Here is a 26853-nt window from a genome sequence, read left to right on the forward strand (position 1 = left end):
ATGCACAGCATAATGCTTCCAAGGTTATCCAAGTACAACGAACTCTGGGCAAAACTACAATCCAAATTGTAGCGTGCTACAGCTCTCCCACCATGCCCCAAGACTCCCACTCCTCTTTTCTTGATATACTGGAAAATATTAGGGTTCAAACACCCTAATAACAGGCGATTCAACAACTCCACCATTAACTGGGAAAACTACTCATGTACCAACTCCTTCACTCGACGCTTTCTGGAATTCATAAATTCCAATGCCCTGTATCAACTTATCCACACCCCAACTAGGGGCAACAATATCCTAGACCAAGTCATTACTAACACGAGTGATTGGTGTTCCACAACTGAAGTAAAGTCCTCATTGGTCAGATCTGACCATAAGCTAATCACCCTAGATATCCACATCCCGCCCCCACCCACCATTAAGGAAACCATGGTAAAACATTTCTCCAAAGCCAACTTTATGCTTCTTAAGACAGAAGTGGTAAACTTCATGACACCCATGCAGATGGACAATAATTACGACTGCTGAATCCTACATAAATGCACTCTAAGCACTTACACAAGTGCATGGATCGTGCTATCTTAAAAAAAAAAAAAAAAAAAAAAAAAGACACCAATCTTGTGGTCCCCTGCCATAAACAAACTCTACAACAAAAGAAACTGTTGCAAAAGAAAGTAAAATACCATGAGTGGAGGAGCTCCCTGGTCAGCCTCAGTAAGAAGATGAGATCCCTTAGAAGATCCTCCAAAGCTAGCTATGAAAACAAAATTGCCACTGATTCTAAGGGCAACCACAAAACATTCTATAGCTGTCAAGAATCTCAATGGCAATACACAGAACTGCTCTGAGTTACAGCACAACGGCACGAAAATCACAGAACTGATATTGCAAACATCCTGGCAGATAGGTTCAGTGCTAACTTTACCCACCTCTCACCCACTAAAAGGCCCATATCTATACAGGAAGAATGCAGAGTCCCTGTATTCACATCTATACAGGTAAAAGCTGCACTCTCTAAAACCAAAAACACAGCAGCCATAGGACAGGACAACATCCCAGGCTGCGTTTTACATGAACTGCAGAACAAACTGGCTCCCCACCCAAGCACCATAGTCAATCATAGTCTCATGTCAGGCTTTGTGCCCACTGAATGGCACACAGCAACAGTTATCCCACTCCACAAAGGTGGAGCTATCACGGATCCTGGGAAATACCACCCTATTAGCCTGACAAGCCTGGTCTGCAAGGCCATGAAACGTATCATCATGGAACTTCTAAACAAAGACATTGGTAACCTCCAAACTCTGGACCCCATCCAGTTCAGGTTTGTGAAAGACAGATCATGCCTTCTGAACCTGATAGACTTCTTTGAGGCAGTCACCAAAGCCGTAGAAGAGGACAAGGTGGTTCACGCAGCCTATCTTGACCTCACCAAGGCTTTCAACACCATCCCCCCATTCTGGAATTATAGATAAATTCACTAAACTGGGTATAAATCCCTACTTCACAAGATGGGTTGCCAACTAGCTCACTGACAGAACCCACATTGTAAAAGTTGCAGACTCCAAATCAGACTTCAAACCAGTGACAAGTGGAGTACCACAGGGTTCAGTCCTGGGACCTCTCCTGTTTGGTAACTAGTTCTCTGAAGTACAGGCTAACACAGAAGGCCTCTGGCTAACGAAGTTCACAGATGACTGCAAACTAGGAGCCATAGCAGAGTCCCCAAATGATGTGGACATCCTACAGAAGGGCCTCACTGAGACAGATACCTGGTGTCAGAGGCATGGCCTCAAGCTCAATGCCAAAAAGTGCATAGTCATCCCCTTTGGTAAAAACTCTGTACCCATGAACTACCATATAAACGGCAGTCTACTTAACACAGAATGTGTGATAAGAGACCTTGGCACCCAGGTGGACAGTAGTCTCTCCTTTGATAATCACCACAGTAGTCAGGAAATCCTATGTGGCACACCTCATCACAAGAGAGTTCTCAACCAGGGAAAACAAAAGTCATGGTCACCCTCTGCTCGGCCCTCAGACCCATTATAAAGAGCAATGCCAAATTTTGGAATGTACCTCATACGACATCTGCAGCAGCTGGAAAGGCCACAGAAGTACCTCACAAAGATGATTACTGGCCTCAAACAGATGCCCTACACTGAGCATCGCTGTAGCATAATCACATACTCCGAGGAGATCTCTGCCTAACATATAAAGCTGTTAATCCCAGAACTGTTGGACATGCTACACCTAAAGAAATCCCTCCGAGCTACACACTTCTAGGGACCTAAACCTTGTCACCACAATAAACAGGACATGTTGGAGGGATAGATTCCTGTCCCAGAAACTTCTACACTCTGGAACAAGCTACCCATCTATGTCAAGCAAGGTTCATTAGCACTCAAGAAAAATCTTTGAGTGGATGGAAAATACACCCCAGGAATCACTTCTGTGGCTCTGCTCTACAGGAACACAGGAAATTAACTTTCCTGTATCAAGTAACACACTGTGCCACAATTTCTTTTCCATGAGTAATGAAATGTATTGTCTGCCATCCTTTTCAACCTGGAATAAAGTCAAATACACCAACTGATTTGGTGCTAGACTATTATAGCCTTTATACATACTCTGAAAATCTGGTATGTCACTGGCACCATTAACCTGAGCTACAGCATACTTTTTGATTATCCCTCGAGCTTGAACTTTTTAACTGTTTTCTTGCATGCCCAAGTTTTTACAAAAAAAACAAAACACATAAGTGTTAGGAGTGGTGAAGTCAGTTGTACTGCTACACAATGTCAGTATTTACAGGAAAAACCTTATTACTGGCATCTGATGCTTGCTTGTCTCACCACTAAATGGACAGCTTTTTCTAAGGTCATGGCTGTAGCAATTACATTTAACTTGATAGTTGTATCAAGTTTCTAAACTCGTTTTAAAATGAAAAAACGTTGTAATGTAACACTGCATTTCTGCACCTACATAAAAATCAATTTTCACTGTTTTACTTCCTACATTTTGTTTTGTGACCCTTAGATTAACATACTGTTCTGTGAGTGAAAACTCCACCCACTTTTTACCACCTTTCTTTAGCTGACATCTAACTTTTCAGTAGTATTGAATGCTGCAATAATTTTTTTATTCCCATCTACAATTTTCTTAGATAAATAGTAAAACTGTAAATGCATCAAATGGATTTTTGCCATATAGCCCTAGGACATATAGTACTGCCTTTAATGCAGCTTGCTAGACTGACTAATCGGAGCTGATGTGCCTGGCAAACTGCCATTTCTGTACAAAACATATACAGTCAAACTGATTGCATAATGTACTCATACATAGGATCTAAATGTTTTAACTGTGTTGGCACTTTTACAATGTAGCATTGACTTTAAATTTTACATTCTGTAAAATAGCAAACATTATTTTGTCCATCTACATTAAGATATTGTTTATGCATTACACTTTAATACAAAGCTCTTAACTAATGACTGCTAAACAAGATAATACAAAAAAATAATTTGCCAATTGTAACTGCACACCCTTTATTCTGCTAATTGACTTAGTTCTGATATACCTCAAAACAGAGGCATACGGTTAACTTTTTCCTAACTGACCACAGGCAATATGTCTTTCTGAGCACTTTAGCGGTGTCAGCTGAACTGGAATTTACCAAATCTTTAACCCATAAATATGCATGTTTCTGTCGTAACAAATTCTTTAAAATCTGTACATTTGCACATCTTTTTACTGAAGTCTAAACCAGTATATACAGAGCTTTGAACTGTTTGACTGCCGTAATCTTTGACTTTTTAAAATTGACATGACTGCACTTTTATCTTTCCTATGTGTAACTGAAATTGGTCTGTAAACAATGAAATAAGCTTATTGACAGATTACATATCTGTAAAGATCAGAGCATTAATGTATTCTTTTACTTAGCACTGAAGTCTGTTCTTCAGTTACAAAATCTGCACTTTTATTTCTCTTATCTTTCTTCACTGCAAACATTATACTTGAATCTGAAAATAACTAGATGAATTAATGTTAACTTGAGACATTGCTTGTATGTAGACTAACTTGACATTTGTAACACAAACAACCTTCTGCATTCTGAATTGTATGCATTATATTCTGAACATTTGTACGAGACTATACTACAACTGAAATTATGCTGAATTGCATATGCTAAAGTACATTCAAACTAGAGACACCATACTGACGTCAGAGTCTTCAGCTTGCTTCTATGATTTAAACCTTTTGCATTCAGACATTTTTGATTTAATAACCTTTAGCTTTGAGAACATTTTTAAACTTAAACCAAAAAAAAAATTCACAGACATTTTAACTGTAGCAGTATTACTTGACATGTTTACATGCAAATGACAGATTTAAACTTTTTTGACCAGTTAACTAAAAGGTGCATATAAAATCTTACATAACTTTATGGTCTTGGAAGAAATGTGAGCTGTCTGTAGCTTATGAACCTTTTCCTTGCTTCTTGACTGTGTGACGTCACACTGGAACCATGAAAGTCTGTGGAGACAGCTGTTAACTGGATAAGGTCTTGTGTTCTGAAGGAACACTGCTTTGATTTAATACTGGTCTGCTGAAGTTATGTGAGGCTTTTCTGAAGTATGCTGGGTCAGTCTTCTACTCGTGAAGTAATGTCTTAATGAAACTTTTAATGCCATAATTTTTAGCTTATTCTGTAGAGTTCACAGCTTTATTTATGGAAAAAATTACTAGTATGCTGCTGAAAAGTCTTATGAAATGTCACTCTAAACTGTTAATGAAACTTCAAAGTTAAACTGGCTATTGCAGTAAAACTGTACTTGAAAAAATTACAGCACCTGTTTTTGTCAAAGTTTCTTAGAACACGTAGTTGAATGAAATGAAAACACAGTCTGTAGAACACAAAGTTGAACGAAACACTGCTATTCTGTAGAACACACGCAGTGTAACCAAGTCTGGAAATGAACGATACCTTCACTGAAAGGGTGGTCTGTTGTCCGGAGTGCTGCTGTAGTACTTCTGCTGCATAAACAGTTAATGTAAACTTAAGAAAATATGCTGTACTGGAACCTAGATGTGAAAGGGTTACAGCTGCTTGCTGGGTTGCGAGAAGTATACATCTCTCCCCAGACAGCAGGTTACATCGGGCACCATTGTAAAAAATTGTGATTACTGTACCATAATTAGCTGAAAACACTGTATGCAATGAGACTGAGAAACAACTACCCAAGCTCATGCTGAACAGGTGCCAGTCTCTCCTTTATGGACCAAGTCTTGTGCACTTTTCAGAATGAATTCTCCAAACACTGTAGTTCATTTAATAAGGGTTTTATTAAATGTTCACAATATCCGAATACTGTCTTCATTAACAATACTGAAACAATTCAAGTTGCTGCACATCATATATTCTGAATGTCCTGAACAACATAAACTGACAGTGTCTAGACATCCTGTTTTCTGTACTCAGGCTCGAGTGTTTTCACATCTTCTCTGAAATAACAGGTCGAATTAACTTACTAACCTTAAATGAACTGCTATCGTGAGCACAACATATTATATTGCTTCAGTCCAGTAATTTATTTACTTTTTCTAACCTTGGTCTCAGGCTTTGTCTTGTATGTGCAAAGAACATACTGTAGCTGACAAGATTGTATCTTTCCCTTGAGAAGAGAACATTCTGTCTGAACACTTCATGCTCATCTTTTCTTTTTAATAAAAACTGTCTTTGCTGCTTGGCCAGCAAGGTAGTTTTCCTTTCTGCTTAACTGTATTGAGTATAAATGACATACAATTTATTTTACCCTTTAGCCTGCCCAATGTCTAATAACTACTTTAAAATGGAAATCCCTAATCTAAACACCATTATATGGGACACAAAATTATGGCTTTAGGAGTATGGATTAAAAAGGTTTCTGTTATGGCAGCTATGGATATATGGGAAGAGACTAAATAAATGATAATACAAGACTGAGAAAATGGAAGCTGTTGCCTATGGATATGGATTCTAAAATACAAGCAGTAAAAAATATCTTTAGTCCGCTTAATTTTATACACAGGTCAGACATTTTTATGAACCACAGAAGTTGTGGTTAGTTGAAGGTTTTACTTGGGAGGGGAAGACGGTAAGAGTCAAGTTGGGTAAGGTGATCCTCCCAGTGGAACAAGGAGGTTTAAGATTACCCGATTTGATGTGATATTTTAGAGCTACCCATTTAAGGCTCTTGTACATTGCACAAGCAGAAAGCTGCAATTCATAGTGGAAAGTGAGGATGACAAAGCAGGGGGGTTTCAAAAAATAAGGAAAGAATGGGATTTTGGACACAGATCCTTAAGGAGAACAACAGTCATACAGACGATTATAGTCACAAAGTGGAAAAAAGTATACCAAGAACTAAGCCAACAGGAATGGAAAAAGGAGATTCTACCTATAGGGATGACTTCAACAAGGGGTGCAGAAAATAGGCTAGAGGAGGCTGGAATTTACTATAGGAAGCTGACAAAGGAATCAAGGTATTGAAAACAAATTAGGAGGGGGAACAGTAATAGAATGGGAAGAGGTCAATAAGACATTTGGACTGCCTTCAAAACACAGAATATGCAGTATACTCAAAGAGAAAGGGATAGGGGGAAATCCTAAATGGAATACCTGCAGTGGTTGAGTTCTTAACTGAATCTAGAACAGAAATGGCTGTTAAAAAGGGAGAAATAGTAGGGCATACAAAATACTGCACTATAACTATAGGAATCAATCAGAAAAGTTTGGGAAGAGATAAGATGTGCAATTCACAAAGAAACAATGGGAGGACATATGTTGGACTCAAATATGCAACAAAATCTATAGGAATTTTGCCTGGAAGTGTTTGCACAGATAGTCTACTTGGGGTATAAAAATATTAAGAATTTTTCCTCAGGTAGATGGCAAATGTTGAGGTGTAACGAGGGAAAAAAAAGGTATCTGGCAGCATATGTTCTTGGAGTGTAATGAGCTGGCAGACTTAGAATTCCCTACAGAGTACGCGGTCAAGAATACTCTGAGCAAACTAGTAACCAAGGAAATTATTTTTTTTAAGCTGGGATATAGCATCTGAATAGCCTAGACATAATACGGCCTTAAGTTTAATTCTGTTAGCTGCCAGAAAGCAATTCCTTCTTTTGGCTTTTCCCGGTTAGGGGTCGCCGCAGCGGATCACCTGTCCGCTCATGATTGGCAGTGGAGTTCAACAGTGTTGAGTTGCCAGCCTGGCACCCAACTTTCCTAGGCATGTGTGTGCATGCATGTGTGTCCCTTCTGTGGGCCAATCTGGAGTGTCCAATTCACCTACAGCATGCCCTTTGGGATGTGGGAGGAAACTGGAGCACCCGGAGGAAACCCACGTGACCACAGCGAGAACATACAGACTCCGCACAGAAGGCACCCCCAACCGAGAATCGAACCAGAGAACCTCTTGCTGTGAGGCAGCAATGCTAACCGCTGCACCACCCACCGCTCTGCCAAAAAGCAATTACTAGAAAAGGGAAATATACCTGCGGTAGTGAATATCATAATACTGATAAAAGAACAAGAAGTGGGATCTTTAGAAAAAGGAAGCAGTAAATTACATAGAAAATTTGGAAATTGTGGGAAGAATACATGCATAAAAATGTTTTGGATGATGAATGAGGTTTAAGGCAAGAACTGAACAATTTATGAAATGTTGCTTTGTTTACACGATACATAATATAAGTGCAGTTATTTGAAAATGGGAACTTAATATGGTTTATTTTTACATAAATGCAAGTTTGCCTATGTCACGAGTGACATTAAAAGGCGTAAAAAAAAAAAAAAAAAAAAAAATCACAGCTAGTCAGTAATTGTCAATAACCTTCAATACAAAGAAAGAAGTTTTAAAATGGAGACAGCCTATATCCAAAACCTCATTCAGAAAGTAAAAACAAGCAGAAAAGTGCTAGCAATAAAAAGCAGTACTGCAAAGGTAAATGCAACAGAAGAGTTCTCAAAATACTGAAAGTTTAGTTACAAAAATGAAAACAGATTCCAAAATCATTTATGACTTGGACAAGATGCTGTCCCAAGCGTTTGACAGTCTTTCAAAATGACACAATTCTGAAAAAAAGCTTGTGCGCGAGATATGGTAACGAGGAAGTGCATAGCCCTTCTGAAATTATCTTTAGCTGTGTGTAGAATTCCAAGCAAAGTTTAATGGCATACTTCTGAAAACAGAATGGGATGCTGCCCTCAGTGATCCAAATAAACGGCACAGGGCAGTAGTACAGAGTGCTACAATATTAACTAATACATTCATGAAGAAACACTGCTAAGACCCAAATGTACAGGAAAATTCAACAAATAAAACTTCTTTAATGCAAAGCTATAAGCAGAAAATAGAAGTACTTCTTAGTTTCCAGAAACTGTCGTTCATAAAAATCAGGTCTAAATTAAATAAAGTAAAATATACTACTTACATTTCTTATTAAAATTTCCAGGTCCAAGTACAAACTCAATTTGATTGTTACAATTCAAAGTGATAAGGTATTTTTAATTACATCAAGCAAATGAAAGGGACAACGGTGAATGCAGCATGTCGAAAAAAAAAAGAAGTGATCTCCCAGACACTGAGCGTAATGAATGTACTTGCAAAAATGTGTGCAGGTTTCTCAAGTGGCCTAAGATATATCACAACATTCTGCTGCACAGACAAGGGAAGCACAACTCTAACATAACACAGATGTGATAACCAATGCCACAAACAGCATTTTAAAACTCCATGGGACCAATTCACATATCTGGTGGTTTCATGTAGAGAATTAAGACTGGCTTGAAAAGGGTTATCCACAGCAGTACTTTGACCTGTAGTGGTAATTTATTCCATAGGCAAGGAATATGTTGAGTTAGGAACCTCTCTCTCACCAACAAATCTTGTTTGTTGGTGTAGATTTAAGTCCTTACTGCAGGTGTTTGTAGAGCCACTCGTTCTGTGAAGAAACGAGTGGTCAAACTGGACTGGACATTTCACAGCTTAAGAAGCAAGAGAAGTCATTTTGTAGCAACCTGTGCAGTAACGAGTATAAGGAGAGCCATACTAATCTACTGAAGTATGGCAGTTGAAGGAAACAAGACCTTTTATTTTCTTGGGTAGAAATCATTGGGGCCTTTCCAGTTGACTAATATGCTTTGATTTGTAGGTACAAAAGGGGACATTGTATTCAAAGGCAAGATTACAGTGGTAGAATGGACTTATTTGGAATCCGAAGATATTCCCTTGGAAATTAATTGTGACAGAAGGATTTTCTGGCAGTGGTAGAAACATGATGATCAGGCAAGAGAAAGTTATCCACATAACTAGGTCTCTTATGACCATATCTGTCTGAAGAGGGGTACTTATTTATAAACACATGAGGTGAGAACATTTCTGCTAAATGCTACTACGCAGCACATTTTCACCATTCAGTTTGAAATTGTTCCTGATATGCCATGTATACTCCAGCCCTTGCTGGAGCTGTTTTGTAATAGTAGACGAGTGGATAACACTGCCCAGTTTGCATACCCCTCAACTTCTACAATTTAGTCTCAGAACTACGGCTTTGACTTGGCTCCTAAGCTTTTGCGAGTTTCTTCAAGAGAAAAAAAAAAAAACATGTTTTAGTGCATGTAAAATATTAAACGAATAAACTAAGCCAATAAAAAAAATGCCATATCATTAAATTGTATGGAGCCAATAGTGTAATGACCTTATATTCTGAAAAAAAAAAATAGAAGGTCCTACTTTTTCTGAACTGCTATGACTTTTAAATGCCAGATGTACTTCTCAGAGCTTCAAAGATATGTTCACATCTCATTCACTCAAAAATTAGACATATGCATATATTTTTGCACTCTAAGACACACACTTACTGTTACTCATAATCACATCAGCTTTGCAGATCCTGTGTTTGGCTGTTCCACACAATTTTACTAATAGTCCTACTTCAAATTAGATAAAAAGTAAACAAAATAATGTGCTGTATACCCTAACAGTTAACACTGGAGAATGTAATAAAAAAATTGCAGCTCTGTATTTGTATATACCGTGGATTTGGAATATAGTATTGCAAGTTTAAGGAATGCTTAAAGTCTAGTTCACCAGCTGGTATACAGTTTGTGATGACAGGTGAAGTTAACATCCTTTCTGCTGTGCTGCCATTCCGTGTGCCATTAAAATTGTTTTACTTGAAATGCTGGCATTTACTGACATTGTCCTAACAACTAACAAGGATAATTAAATAACCATTCAGATCGCATCATAGCAGAGATTCAGTAACAAAATAAATTATGCACATCATAATAAACTCCAGAAGGGAAATACTTTGCAAAAGATATATAGAACAATGTTGCACAAGTGGAACAGGGAGGATACACAAGGAATTTGTTTTACGGATAAGGCTGTTTGTGGATGCAGACAGCAATTACCCTAAGAAGATTGCAAAAATCAAAAGCAAGGGTGGGACTCAAATAGTACGCTACAGGCCCTTATAAGCCTAGGCAAGAATTTCACCCATTTTACCCGTCTAGCAGGGACACAGCTGGGATCCCAGGGGTACATTTTCTGTTTCCCATCCAATCATCCAGGTTCCTCTTAAAGAGGAATAGTGAGGTACTCTGCTTGAGCTTGACATGGAAAGGAAGTCTATTCCACAGATGGAGGGGGGGGGGTCACTGAGACACAAATCTATCCCGCCAACAAGCTCTATTAAGTGTGCTGTTCAAAAGACTCTTTCAGGCACGACCCTGGCCATTTGGAAATATAAAGACAACACAGTACAAAGGGTAACAAACAAGAAGGAAAAACAATAGAAATAACAGACACTAACAAATAATTTACATCGGTAAAATATGCTGAAAAGCATCTTACACTGCTGGTGGCCAGACTATACAATCGCAGTAGATAAAAAATTATGTAACACTAATCCAGTGAGATGAATGACTTCTAAAGATGGAGCGCAAAGGACTGTGCATAAAGAGTGGAGTGTGCATAGGCTAAAGTACAGTACAGGACATATAGGAATCAAGGAAATAGAGATAAGGCATAAGGTTAGAGTAAGAAGGGGAGAAAACTTCGGAGGGAAAGACTATCGTTGAAAAATTCATAAAAATGCAGAACAAGCTGGCAGGTCATACACAGTAGAAGTTAGAGATAACATTGAATAATATAATAGCAAAATGGATTAAACACTGGCAATTATTCACCTGAAATTACTTTATGACATACATGTTTTTATATACTAATCTTCATTGGCATTAGTTTTTTTTTTTTTTAATGGAACCTTTGGTCCCCAGTGGGATAACTCTTTATCGAAATGTAAATACACAACTACGAAGCATCATAAGGCAAACGAGAAGCAGGACCACGGAGTAAGTATCTTCGCTAATATTAACACCAACTCCTTGCTTCTTATTCAGTTTTGCTTCGTTTTTTACCCAAACAAGTCTACCTCCTTTTAAATCCCTAGTTCTTTTTCATTCTTAAAAACTGTACTATTCTATATTCCACATTGAAAATACCACGGCTAATATTACAACCATAGCCTGCTTTTTCCAAAGTAAATACAATCTTACATACTAAACACCATTACGAAATTAATCTTATTACATGCATCTATATATAACTACCTACCTCGCTGATATTACTATTCTTCTTTTTCAAATAAGCAATTAGGATCTTTTACTTAAATTATGAACCATCATGCCTTCACATCCTGAAACCGTACATCTCCAAGCAAAAGGCGTGACCATTTGCACTTCACCATGGGAATACAAGTTTTGGGTGCATCATACTATTATGCACTGCAACGGGAAAGCATTTGATAAATCACTACAACTCCCAGACAACCACGTGGCCAGGGTACGGATACGTGCATATCTTCCTCTGCCAATCTATGTCTTAAAGGCGGAGCTTTGGAAAGAATAGTATTTTCTGTGTTTTTTTCCCCCTATCTAGTTGTGTTTCGAGTATATATTTTTGTGTGGTTAACTTTATTGACAGTATTGTGTGTAGTTTCAAACATTCTAATAATTATTTGCTTTACGCACGACACCACCCAGCTGTTAACATTTTGGAGGATGGTTTTGCTTTTACCGTGGGTGTGAGTGGCGATATAACACTTTGATCGGGTTGTGAAAAGCAGTTGGTTGTTCCAGTCCTTGGGAGTATGCAGCAGTAAGCGCACCACAAGTGGGCAGTTTTTCTGCAGGAGGTAAGAAGCGCACCTCTTGTATGGAAACTTATGAAACAGTGGATTGTACCATTTTGTGGATTGTTGTGGCAGCAAGACAGGCGTGAATGTTTTCAAACGAGGGAAAAAAATGAAACGTTACTGAAGGTGGTTTAACCACATTCCTGTTACTGGGCAGTTTGCTGCTGGTACTCCAGAGATTTGTCTAGGGCGAAACTAGAGAAGGGGGTAATGAGGTTGTCTACGTTGGTAGGACGCGTTAAGAGTCAGTTTGGGGAGGTGGAAAGTGAAAGTGGGTGCAAATGCACCCCTTCCACGAGTACTCTTAACCTTCTCAAAAGTGTTTTGTTTATAAAAAGCTTATTAACTGGATTGCCCCATAAGAGTTGGTATTTTGTAGGGACACTTGGTGTGACGTTACACTCCCAAACATATACAGACAAGTATGGTGATTTAATCTCATTTAAATTGCATTACATGCAATGCTGAAAGACGACTGAATAACCAACCTACTTTAAAGGTACCTCTCACAAACAATTGCAGGGTTGTTAGGCACATAGCTCTCAACCTCCAGTCTCCAAAATGAGAAACACTAGCCCTCCTAATGTGGAACACTTACTGATTACAACTTCAACTAGAAAGGTCATATGATGGTTAAAATTTACTAGTTTTACCTATAAAAAGGTCTTTTAATGAATTAATATGATTAATTTCTATTTACCATTGATATCCATTAAAAAAAAGTCCTAACACTGAATGTGTGGCAGACCCTTTCAGTGTGGAACTTTGAAGAGCATGAAGTTTTTAAGACCCCAGTTGAGGGATGTTCCTCATACTGAGGTACACTTGGAGAGGTGTGGTTGGCCATAAGCTGGTCATGTAGTTATTTATACTTGACTGGAATACACAGTGGATATAAAAAGTGTATACACACCTGTTAAAATGCCATTTTTTGTGATACAAAAAGAGACCACAATAAATCCTTTCAAAAATGTTCCCACCTTTAATGTGACATATAACCTGTGCAATTCATTTGAAAAACAAACAAATGTGTTGGGGGGGGGGGGGATATAAAAAAAAGTACAATAAGTTGGTTGGATAAGTATGCACAGCCTTAAACTAATACTTTGTTTATGCACCTCTTGATTTAATTACAGCATTCAGTCTTCTTGGGTACACACCTGCCATCAATTAAAGAGACTCTGATTAACTCCAAATAAAGTTCAGCTGTCCAAGTAGGATTTTCCTGACATTTACTCATTTGCCTACTACAGCAAAAGCCATGGTTCGCAGAGAACTTAAAAGCATCAAAATTGTTGAAAGGTGTCAGGAGAAGGGTACAAAAAATTTTCCACAGCATTTGGATGTACCATGGAACACAGTGAAGACAGTTGTCAAAAAGTGGAGAAAATATGGGACAACAGTGACATTGCAGAAAACTGGACGTCCCTCCAAAATTGATGAAAAGACAAGATAAAAACTGGTCAGGCAGGATGCCAAGAGACCTACAGCAACACTGGAGGAGCTGCAGGAATTTCTGGTAAGTACTAGTTGTGTACTACATGTGACAACACTCTCCCGTTTTCTGCATATGTCTGGACTTGTGGGATAGGGTTGCAAGACAGAAGCCTTTTCTTACACAAAAAAACATCCATCCCCGGCTAAAATTTACAAAACATCAGGTCTCCCAAAAGCACATGGGAAAATGTGTTATGGTCTGATGAACTTTTTGGCCACAATTCCAAAAGGTACGTTTGGCGCAAAAACAACACTTCGCATCACCAAAAGAACACCACCCCCACGGTGAAGCATGGCGGTGGCAGTATCATGCCTTGGGGTTGTTTTTCTTCAGCTGGAACTGGGGCTTTAGTCAAGGTGGAGGGAATTATGAACAGTTCCAAATACCAGTCACTTTTGGCCTAAAACCTTTCAGGTGTCTGCTAGAAAGCTGAAGATGAAGAGGAATTTCACCTTTCAACATGGCAATGACCCCAAGCATGCATCCACATCAACAGAAGAATGGCTTCATCAGAAGAAAATTAAAGCTTTGGAATGGCCCAGCCAGAGCCCAGACCTAAATCCAATAGAAAATCTGTGGGGTGACCTGAAGAGGACTGTGCACAAGAGATGCCCTTGCAATCTGACAGATTTGGAGCACTCTTGCAAGGAACAGTGGGCAAATATTGCCAAGTCAAGATGTGCCTTGCTGATAGACTCCTACCCAAGAAGACTGAATGCTGTAATTAAATCAAAAGGTGCTTCTACAAAGTGTTAGTTTAAGGGTGTGCACACTTATGCAACCAGCTTATTGTACGTGTTTTAATTTTTATTTCCCGTAACAGATGTTTGTTTACTAGTTGAATTGTACAGATTATAAGTCACTCTAAAGGTGGGAAAAGTTTTGAAATGATTTATTGTGGTCTTTTTTTTTATATCCCAAACACCTGGCATTTTAACAGGGGTGTGTACACTTTTTATATCCACTGTAGCTGTACTTATGATAATGTGGTATTATAGGTAGGAAAGGTCCTGGACTTGAAATATTGTCTAGGTTTGTGTTGCTTGCAGTCCCCCTCCACACACTTTTTTTATTTAAAAAAAAAAAGTGTAAGTAACAAATCTGTGTGTGCGCGTTTGTAAGAGAGATTGGTCTACATTCTTCATTATTCAGTCTGCGTTCTTAGGTTTGGCAAGCCCACCATAAACAAGTTATAGAATCGAACCTTTATATTAACAGCACTGTTATGTTTTTTGTTTTGTTGTCAGGAGTGGTAGAATGGGTCAAGGACAATTTTTAGCCGCAACCACTGCCATTTTCTAAAGACACAATATGTAACAAATTTAGAAACCTTATGTATAGCAACAAATTAACAGAATGTACATAAATACAAACTATAAGAATACAATGGATTTTAGCACAAGGTAGTACTACAAACGTGTCAATCAGCAGTGTGAAAGATAAGACAAGTTGTCTGGCTCTGGTGCAGAGCAGTATACACCTGACTATGAGCCAGATGGCTGTGGTCTAGTTAGTGTCCCTGGCAGGGAGAGGAATGAAGAAACTTGGCCCTCTCTCCTCTCCCAGGGGGGGTGGGGAGACTAGTATGCACTTGGCATCACGCAGAGTAGGTGTGATTTTTGCTGGTGGAAATGGAGAAACCGCCTCCTGTGCTTCCGAGTCAGTGGATGGGTTTGCTTGATAGCAGTGTCCCTTATGTAAGTGAAGGAACATCCATCGCAGACAGCCCATTGCATACCCTTGTCCCTTGCACATCTGATGGTGCTGCGGAACATAGAGCCAAAAATAAATCGTCAAACACCCCCAGTAGCTATCCAGATGATGATCCCTCTTGTCTGACTCTCACCCCTCATTTCAGACAAATGGGTCGTTTGGCTGAGGCGTCTGATCAGCTGACAGCTTCAAGAGGGTGTAGTGAGCAAAAATAAGTTGTTGTTTGTCTTTCGGCTTTTCCCGGTAAGGGGTCACCACAGCAGAACCCCGGTCCGCTAATGATTGGCAGTAGATTTTTTACAAAATGCCGAAGTGCCAGCTCGACGCCCAACCTTCAACGAAGGCATGCCCATTTACGCACGCATGTCTTTCGAACGCTACCCAACTGCGGGGAGGACATGCGGACTCCACACAGAAGGCACTCCCAAGCCCAGCCGAGAATCGAACGGGAGAACCTCTTGCTGTGAGGTAACAACCCTACCGCCGTACCACAAAAATAAGTAACACAGTTAAATCGGATAACCTCCCAGTAAATTACTTTAAAAGATATCCTTGTCAGACCAAAAAAAATATGTAAAATTTAGGTCAAAATTGTTATACATGCGCACACACACACGCACACACACGTTTGGGCATTTGGTTATGGAATCCAGGTATTTTATGTCAAGCACTGCATATACCTTAATGCAACAGAAATACAGTTTTGCTTAAAGATGATCTGTAATTATTTTTTTGCTCATACCTGCAGTTTTTTCTCTTCTGGAATGAATGGGTGGCTTCCTGCTCTGTAAATCTAATATTTTGTTTCATTTTACAATTATTTCCTTCTTGCAAACTTTGGCTCTCCACAGACATACACAGTTCTTCCTGACTTTGCATCATAACGCTTATCACTTTGATGATGCAAAGTTAGGTCTTTCCAGCACTTCCTGTTTTTGTTTTTTTACAAGTAAGTATTTTGTTAATGTTGCAGATGGACGGAGTGCAGTAAGTTAGTTTATTAATGGAACAGCTTTTGCATTGGCATCAACATTCTGAGCAAAATAAACTCTAAACTCTCATGCAGCCTTAGTGTCCAACTGTAGTCCTTGGTGATTTACTAGAATATCAAGAGGGATGAACAGGGTAAAAATATGAGGTAATATTAGGGGTGTTCTGCAGAAATCATGGATAGATAAAAAGTAAGATTCTGTAACATTAGGCAACATCAGTGATGAGTTATGGACTTTGTGCTATACTTGATGTGCTTGTGTGACAGTGAAACGGAAGAAACTTCACATTTGTTCCAAAAATGAATGCAGACTGTATGGGGATTTGAGGAAGAGATTAATCGGCAATGTGCAACTAACCTAAACTGAAAATTAAATAAAAAGGTACAAATAAAACTGCCCTAATCTGAAAATCCTTTCTGTGTATGCCTTTATCCCTTTTGCTGACTAGGTAATGGACTCTGCTGACCCCAACGTGATATCAGCACTGCGAGGAAGCAGAACTTTCTGCAGAGTAATAAATGAGGGTTGAGCATGTTGTGACTATGGAGGGTATTTTTTGTCCGAGATCTTTCTTAAAAGGAATAGTAGGAATGCAAGCTTAAGTAACAGACAGTCAAAGTAAATGTGATGACATGAGGTAGTGCCCAGCTATACCAGAGAGAGAGTAGGGCAGTGCATGTTGTAACATATGCCAGCATAGCTAGCTGGTGTTTTGTAAAGAATCTTATTTGTATATCAAACTTTGTACAAATGCCTGTGTTAAAACAAAAATGCATCAACAGTGGATCCTACTAAAAACATTTACATGTATGCCAGGCTGTATTGTGGTAACTGCTGAAATGTATATATGTTAACAGAGGATGCTGGAAGGAGGGGTTAAGCTCAGCCAGCTTACTTTAAGAAAAATAGGTTGAAATTAAATAATTTTGTTTAGGCCATAAAGATTTTATCTCACAGGCCTGAATGTAGCAGAGGTGCAATATCTGTTCTGGGATCCTGCACTTACTGTCCTTAGTGGTGAACTAATTGCTACCCTGTGGTGCCAGAGAATGGCTGATGAGTCTCTACAAGAAGGATGAAGGTATTGGAATTGTTTTACAGTCTCCATATTCCTTAGCAAAGCTCTAGGTGTGTGCTGTGATAAATCAGTGCTAGGTCCTGGTTTAGTGTGTAGGAACCACAGAGTCAGGTGACCAGATGTGATGCCATTCTATAGCGAGCACTGAATATATTTTGAATAGTGGTGAGAGATGTGTGGTAATCTACTGCGGTGGTGGTGGTGCTGCAGTAGCATTGTCGCCTCACAGTAAGACGTTGTCCTGTTTGATTCTCAACTAGAGCGTCTTCTGTGTGGAGACATGCGTGAATGGGCGTACCTTCGTTGAAGGTTGTGCGTCAGGGCCGGCAACTCTGCACGTAAAAATCTATTGCCAATCATTAGCGGACCTGAGTTCTTCTGTGGCAATCCCTAACCGGGAAAAGCCGAAAGACACAACAAGTGAGAGATGTGGTAGTGACACTCTGCACTCTGTTTTGGAAACCTGACATCAAAGACCACTCTCCCATTTCATCTTGTCTTGCCCTAGCAAGTAAGTAGAGAATAGTAATTCTTCATTTAGTTAGAAAATGTAGTAAGATTAGTTTAGTATTGTTTTTCTGTATCTGTCTGAATCTTTCCAGCTGTGTTTTTTATATTTCTTGTGAATTAAAACTGGTGTTTATTGTAAATAGATATTCACTATTTTTAGCTATCTGGCGGTGTAAACCTTGGCTCAAGAAGATTGTCACTGCTGAAGTGACACCCTGACCCTATGTGCAAAAATGGGAAAAGGTGTTGAGGATGGATGGATGTATTCAGTATTTTCATGTTTTCTGTTTTATTATTTATTATTAAATATATCTAAACCTCTCATCGTGGCTGGTCTTTTAGAAAATATTTTAACCCTTGAGAGTAATTGCACTCATTTGGTTGTACTGTGGCCTGGACTTCGTACTCCTGAAAGTCTTGCACTTGGTTAATACTACCATTTTACAGGTATTAATTTTACTAAGAATAATTGAGTACCCTGGTAAGAGCCTTAAAGTAGCTGGCTGGTGGCAGTGAATCTAACTTATAGTCTGGGCAGAGGGGCATAACTGGTAACTCTGAGCAAGCCTCTCCCAGGTGTTTGTGTGTGAAAATCAAATCTCAGAGTGTGTGTCACAGCTGCTTAGTGCAGGGACTCTGAGCACTGGTTTCTGCAGACAGAAAGGTGGAGACTTATTTGGGGCCTGGAAAGGAATTCTACACCCAGATCTGGAGTGTGCTGCCTGCATGTTATTAAGGGAAATTGTGCTTGGTGCAGAGAGCAGCATCTGAAAATACTGTGTGTATCCATTTTAGTTCTAAGTGAACATTCCCCACCGGTGTTGGTGAGGAATGAAGCTCCTTGATTACTGGCCTAGAGGAGGGACATCACAGTAAGCCACTACTGAGAAAATGCATTTTGAGAACAGGTGGGCTACTTTGATTTTGTCAGCTTGAGCATAGTCTTTAAGGCAAGCAAATGTAGTGAAATATCCCCAAAACAAATAGTGTTTCTTTTGTCAAATGGAACTAAACATCAAGAGGGTTTTGAGTTCATATGGCATTTTCTTTCCATGAAGATGAGGCGAGGTTTTGCAGGGAACTGTTTCTGCACATGCTAATGTAGAATTAGGTTTTGCTAATTATGTGTCGTCATAACCTCCTAAGTCAGTCTCTTGTATATCGTAAGAATGTTCTTTTAAATGAAGACAAGTGTTTTTTCATTCAGTAATTTGAAGGTATGGGAAGTGGCAATGATGGGTAAACATTTGGCCTTATGTAATGTCGAACAGTAATGTTCAGTATGCTTGGATGGAATAAATTTGAGAATTTCGAATTTGTGGACAGTAAATACTTGATTGTGGATAGTAGAATAGCTGTAGCCTTTTTTCCTACTTTGTAGGATACCTTTAACTGGCTTAACAATTGTAAGTGACTGGAGCTTAGCATGTAGATTTCAAAGGTTTTGGTCCATAGATATGCAAAGGTATTTTTAGTGTGTGACGTAGGGTAAATGAGTGCTAGCTGGGTCTTTAATGGTTAGTGGGGGTGAAGTGACAGATTTACTAATGTGTACCACACATGGGTTAATAGCACACTTTGCTTATATTTGGCACTGGGGAAAAAAAAGACTCCTTTTGCAGTTCAGTTGTGTTTTTGTTTACTCTTGTGATAACTATATTGTCTGTGTCCAAGGTGCAAGAAAGTTGTGTCTGATCCTAAGGCAGTCTATTAAAGAAAACTGAAAAAAAAAAAAACAGTGGACCTAGCACTGATTCTAAGGGAATATCTTTTAATAGAGATATTGGTGTATGTAAGTGCATTATAACCTAACACTGATAAGGTTTTGTTTAGTGGATAGTTACTTAACCGTGAAACTACTACTTTGGAGAATCTAGTTAAATGTTTTTTGTAGTAAAAGGGGGTGGTCTAATCTGTCAGTGATGCTTAAGATCTAAAAAATTATTGCATGTTTGCACATGTCTTAGTTCATATTTGCATGGCTTTGATTGGTACTACATGGCAGCATTTGTAGTATGTTTGTCTAAAACCATGCTGTGTCCGTATGTTATATTTTTTGGATATATTCAAGTGTCTGCTCCTATAAATTTTTTTTCTAAGATTTGCCCAGCATTGATATTGGTCTGCGGTCCCTCTTGTTTGTTTCTTGCCTCTTCTGTCTGTTGATCATCAACTCCCTCCAAGTTATTCAATTCGTTTGTTCCTTGTTGCCAGGGTGATCAGGAATCAACCAGGAGGGGGCAGTAAGGTAGCCATTAGGGGTGGCTTCAGCTTTTTTATTTTTCATTTTTTGTTATACGTCCCTTGTTCCATGCACACATTCAGCAAAGTGCCAGGAGGGGCATGCAGTCGACTGACCATGGAGCACATCCTCTCAATTCTGCTAGGGATGTTTCCTCCAAGCCACCCTGCCTCTTTCCCCTAAAGCATGAGTTGTGATTTCCCTGGTGTCCACCATGAGAGCACACACCAGCTCCTTGTATTCATGAGTGTATGTCACTTTGTCCACCTCCACGAGGAGTGTGCAAGCCAGAACCCTTCACTCCCCTCTAGCTTCTCCAGTGCTGCGCTGCTAATTGAATGCAGTTGAGTGAGTCTGAGTTCCTCCCTGTGCACCACATAGTCTGGCACTATTACTCTGTAATCTGTTGCACTGGAAGTTTTTTATTATTAAAGCAACATTTTGTTATATACAGCACTTATTGTTTATATATTGTGCAATCCCCATGCATGGTGCATTTGTTATTTCAGCATGGATTACTGATACAACCAGTTTTTAATTGTTTGTATAATATTACTAAACTAGTCTCATGTCAGTCAGTCAGTGCTTACATTTCACTTTCAATAACTTACTGTTTTTAAGCATGTACATCTGTATATTACAAAGAGCTAGTCTACTTGCTCTTAATCTGTAGATTGGTTTAACATTGTTTCTTGAACAAAAATACGTGCTTAAACACATTAACTATTTTCAGTGTAATTGGATACCAGGAATTTAGTGAGCTTATTTTATTATCATCGTATTACAAACATTAACAATTAGAATTTAAGGTCATACCTTGTATTACAGTTTACTATATTAAGCAGACCTTAGATTCTTTGTTCTGTGTGTCTGTTTCCTTTTGAAGATTCTGTTTCATTACAGAAAATGTACAGCCAATGTTTAACTGTAGACTTCTGTTTCTGATCTTTAATAGTTCTCTAGTCTATATTTTTCATCTCAATAATCTTTTTAAACTTCTCTTATTTGGTGGTTTGTGTTTGGCTTACCATTTTCTAGTTATGGCTTTTTTAGCCGCTATCAACTCTAAAGATGATAGTGCTTTCTTTTCTTCAGTACATGTTATTTAACAACTCAAGAAAAACACCTGTAAACTAAAGTTTAAATTATCTTCCAAGTGTAAGACGTAGCATATTTCAGTTTTGTACTAAAACTATTCTGCACATTCACAGATTGTATTCCCCCAGGCACCTATTTCTGAATCATCACCTCTCCAACATATGCCTCTTTGCTCTGGGGACATCTCTTATGGGACATAGAAATGATTGTGCAAACATTTTTACGCAAAAATTCTGCATTTTCTTGATTTTTGTTGCATGTGTTGAGGGTGAGATGTATTTATCTCCATTGATCAGCTTGTAATACCTTCTAAAACAAACATTGACCAAGAGGAGAGTGTGCTCACCTTAAACTCCGATGAAGTGCGACATCAGTTTAAGAAGGTGAAGCCTAGGAAGGCTGCTGGACCAGATAACATACCTGGCAAGATGTTAAAGTGGTGTGCTAATCAGTTGTATCTGGTACTCGGACATCTTCAACTCATCCTTTGCTATGGAGAAACTTCCCGCGCATTTGAAGGAAACCAGTATTGTCCCACTTCTGAAGAAACCCAATCCTACCTGCCTTAATGACTTCAGACCGGTCACCTTAACTTCAAACGTCATGAAGTGCTTTGAGAGGGTTATGAAGAAACATCTGTCTGCGGGTCTACTTAAGTACTTTGATCTGTTCCAGTTTGCATACCAGGCAAATCGACTGATATCACATCCACAGTCTAACTACAACTTGCGCTGAAACGCAAAGAGGGGAGGAATAACTAACTACGCAAGGCTGCTGTACATCGACTTCACTTCTGCATTCAACACTGTGATACTGATGCAACTGGTGGATAAACTCATGAAACTAGGGATAAACACGCACCTATGTAACTGGACTCTTGACTTTCTGTTTGGTATACCCCAATGGACATGCACTGGAAACACCTCTCAACGCATAGTCCTGAATATTGGCATTCCACAAGGTAGTGTGGTCGTCAGCCCCTTGCTCTTCACTATCCTCATCCATGACTGTACTACAAAACAACTCAAACCATGTTATAAAATTCGCTGATACAACAGTCGTGGGTCTCATTAGTGATGGGGATGAACATAACTACAGGGATGAGGTGAATACTTTGATTGCCTGGTGTGACAGGAACAATCTTGACTTGAATGTTAATAAGACCAAAGAAATGATTATGAACTTCAGGAGAAAGGCAATAGTTCACCAATCATTCCACTATCAAAAGGGAGGTGGTAAAGAAAGTCAAACAACCAAGTTCCTGAGCCTTCACATCTCAGATGAACTCTCCTGGACTGTTAATACCAACCATATAGTCAATAAGGCTCGACAGAGGATTCACCTCTTGAGAAGCTCAAAAAGGCCAGGCTCCCACTGTTACCACTTTTTACAGGGGAACTATTGAGAGAATCCTTACTAGCAACATCATAGGATGGCTCGGCAACTGCACACTTGCTGAGATGAAGAAATTACAGAGGGTGGTAAGGGTGGCTGAGAAAATCTTCGCACAAACCTTCTTTCTATTCAGGAGCTTTTCTTTACAAGAGCAAGAAAGAGAACATATAAAATAAAACGGTGTAAGAAACTTCTCTTGTGTGGAAGATTTTCAGTCCATATATCTCTAGTTAATCACTGTATGTTGATCAGACAAAAGTAGTAGAAGTAGCGAACTTAAACTAGTCTTAAGTCTAAAAGAAAAATAATAAGTATATAATTGTACAGAATTACTAAGTATTCGAAAGTAATCCAAGCCAGGCAGGGAGTTTTGTTTCCAGTCGAAAATCCATTAAGTACACAGACAAGCGATCCAAGTAAAACAAAAAGAGTAACAGTTTCCTCACAAGCGTTCTAAATATATATATATATATATATATATATATATATATATATATATATATATACTTTTTATCAGGCAGGGGAGTGGCTTATTGTGCTGTAAAACAGTGTTATTGGTACACATGTTAAATTCACATCCCTTACCCCATCAGTGTGACATTCAAGCTGGTCCTGCCCTACTTAGTAGCTGTCATAATAATATAACCCTTATGTACTTTAAATAAAATTTATAAAACTGCGAAGGTGGTGCTGCAGTAGTGTTTTCGCCTCACAGCAAGACGTTGTCCCGTTCGATTCTCAGCCAGAGCGTTTTCTGTGAGGAGACGTGCGTGAATGGGCGTACCTTCCTTGAAGGTTGTGCTTCAGGGCTGGCAACTCGGCACGTAAAAATCCACTGCCAATCATTAGCGGACCGGAGTTCCGCTGTGGCGACCCCTAACCGGGAAAAGCCGAAAGACACAACAACAGTGATGTGGTACCTCTTATTTAACCAGATTAGTAACTAGATTATTAAGTCTGTGATTTTAGCCAATACAATATACTACATGGCCGGAAATATATCCACCTTAGTCCATTTGGCAATCAAAAAATATATAAATATATACATATACACTTTTTGCATGTAAAAAATCAACTGTAAGAATCATATTCTATTTTTATAACCTGTTAACAAAGATTGCTTTCGTCCTTCTAGACTTCTTCAGGTCTGTTTACAAGAACCCTAAAATATCTATAAAAATATATACAATTGTATAATTAGTATTGTTATTACACATCATTTTGAATAAAGTGGAAAAAGACAACCAGAAAAAGAAAAAATAACAAAAAATGTATTATGATGGAAACAAAATATACACTTAAATTACAACTGATTTAAAATGATGCACAAGCCAGTGCATTTCTTTGTGCCGGTCCCAAGCCCGGATAAATGGGGAGGGTTGCATCAGGAAGGGCATCTGGCGTAAAACCTCTGCCAAATTACTGATGCGGAGAACATTTCATAATTACATACCGGATCTGTTGAGGCCCGGGTTAACAACGACCGCCACTAGTACCGTTAGCCAACAGGGTGCTTGTGGAAATTGGGCTACTGTTGGCCGAAGAAGAAAAGGAGGGGGAAGGCATGCCCAAAGGCAGGAAGAGAGGAGGAAGGTTACGAGTGTAATACTGAGGGTAGGAACTTTGAATGTTGACAGTATGACTGGTATAGGGAGAGAGCCAGCTGATATGATGGAGAGAAGGAAGGTTGATATATTTTGCGTGCAAGAGACCAGATTGAAGGGAAGTAAGGCCAAGTGTATAGGAGGCGGGTTCAAATTGTTCTATCATGGTGTGGATGGCAGAAGAAATGGGGTAGTGGTTATCCTAATGGAACAGTATTCCAAGAGTGTTTTGGAGATGAAGAGTGTCTGATAGAGTGATGTTTATGAAGCTTGAATTTGATGGTGTAATGATGAATGTTGTTAGTGCATATGCTCCACAAGTTGGGTGTGCGATGGATGAGAAAGAAAAAAATTTTGGATGAAGTGGTGGTGAGTGTACCCAAGGGTGAGAGACTAGTTAGTTATTGGAGCGGACTTCAGTGGGCATCTTGGTGAAGTGAACAGAGGGGATGAGGAAGTGATGGGTAGGTATGGTGTTAAGGAGAGGAATGCAGAAGGTCAGATGATTGTGGATTTTGCGAAAAGGATGGACATGGCTGTGGTGAATACGTATTTTAAGAAGAGGGAGGAGCATAGGGTGACGTACAAGAGTGGAGGAAGATGCACACAGGTGGATTATATCCTATGTAGGAGGGCCAGTCTGAAGGAGAGTGGAGACTATAAAGTGGTGATTGGGGAAAGTGTAGTTAAGCAGCATAGAATGGTGGTCTGCATGATGATGTTGGTGATCAAGAAGCAGAGGAGTGTGAAAGCAGTGCCAAGGATTAAATGATGGAAGTTAAAAAAGGGTGATTGTGAGGTGGAGTTCAGGGAAGAGTTGAGACAGGCACTGGGAGGCAATGAAGAGTTACCGAATAGCTGGGTAACTACAGCAGAGCTAGTAAGGGAGACTGCAAGGAAGGTGCTTGGTGTGACATCTGGACAGAGGAAGGAGGACAAGGAGACATGGTGGTGGAATGAGGAAGTACAGGAGAGTATAGAGAGGAAGAGGCTGGCGAAGAAGTGGGATTGTCAAAGAGATGAAGAAAGTAGACATGAGTATAAGGAGATGAGGCGCATGGTAAAGAGAGAGGTGGCGAATGCTAAGGATAAGGCATATATAGAGTTGTATGAGAGATTGGACACTAAAGAGGGAGAAAAGGACCTGTGCCGATTGGCTAGACAGAGGGACAGAGCTGGGAAAGATGTGCAGCAGGTAAGGGTGATAAAGGACAGTGAGGGAAACGTACTCCCAAGTGAGGAGAGTGTGTTGAGTAGATGGAAAGAGTACTTTGAAGGGCTGATGAATGAAGAGAATGAGAGAGAGAGAGAGAGAGAGAAGGTTGGATGATGTGGGGATAGTGAATCAGGAAGTGAAGCAGATTGGCAAGGAGGAAGTAAGGACAGCTATGAAGAAGATGAAGAATGAAAAGGCTGTTGGCCCAGATGACATACCAGTGGAAGCATGGAGGTACTTAGGAGAAATGGCAGTGTAATTTTTACCAGATTGTTTAATGAAATTTTGGAAAGTCAGAGGATGCCTGAGGAGTGGAGAAAGTGTTTTGGTACTATCTTTAAGAATAAGGGTGATGTGCAGAGCTGCAGTAACTACAGAGGTATAAAACTGATCAGTCACAGCTTGAAGTTATGAGAAAGAGTAGTGGAAGCTAGGTTAAGAAGGGAGGTGATGATTAGTGATCAGCAGTATGGTTTCATGCCAGGAAAGAGCACTACTGATGCAATATTTGCTCTCAAGAGTGTTGTTGGAGAAATACAGAGAAGGTCAGAAGGAGTTGCATTGTGTCTTTGTGGACTTTGAGAAAGCATATGACAGCGTGCCTAGAGAGGAGTTGTGGTATTGTATGAGGAAGTCGGGAGTGGCAGAGAAGTATGTAAGAGTGGTACAGGATATGTACAAGGGTAGTGTGACATTGGTGAGGACTGTGGTGGGAGTGACAAATATGTTTAAGGTGGAGGTGGGATTGCATCAAGGATCAGCTCTGAACCCCTTTCTTATTTGCAGTGGTGATGGCCAGGTTGACAGATGAGATTAGACAGGAGGCCCCGTGGACTATGATGTTTGCAGATGACATTGTGATATGTAGTGAGAGTAGGGACCAGGTTGAGGAGACCCTGGGGAGGTGGAGATATGCTTTAGAGAGGAATGAAGGTCAGCAGGGCTAAAACAGAATATATGTGTGTAAATGAGAGGGAGGGTAGAGGAATGGTGAGGATGCAGGGAGTAGAGTTGGTAAAGGTGGATGAGTTTAAGTACTTGGGATCAACAGTTCAGAGTAATGGTGAGTGTGGAAGAGAGGTGAAGAAGAGAGTACAGGCAGGATGGAATGGGTGGAGAAGTGTCAGCAGTGTTTTGTGACAGACTGGTACAATAAGAGTGAAAGGGAAGGTCTACAAGAGGGTAGTGAGACCAGCTATGTTATATGGGTTGGAGACGGTAGCATTGACGAAAAGGCAGGAGTCAGAGCTGGATGTGG

General features: G+C 39.5%; 1 protein-coding gene across 1 annotated transcript in view; it reads left to right on the top strand.

Annotated features, from left to right (window-relative positions):
- Positions 1-11960: 11960 nt before the first annotated feature.
- KLHDC3 (kelch domain containing 3) overlaps positions 11961-26853 on the top strand; it is a 1708415-nt gene continuing 1693522 nt past the window's right edge. The window contains exon 1 of the mRNA XM_044061135.1: positions 11961-12249. The gene's annotated coding sequence lies outside the window, so the exon portion shown is untranslated. The remainder of the gene's footprint in view (positions 12250-26853) is intronic.

This window comes from Protopterus annectens, chromosome 1.part0 (genome assembly GCF_019279795.1).
Source record: "Protopterus annectens isolate FY-2018-M chromosome 1.part0, PAN1.0, whole genome shotgun sequence".
Taxonomy (NCBI): domain Eukaryota; kingdom Metazoa; phylum Chordata; order Ceratodontiformes; family Protopteridae; genus Protopterus; species Protopterus annectens.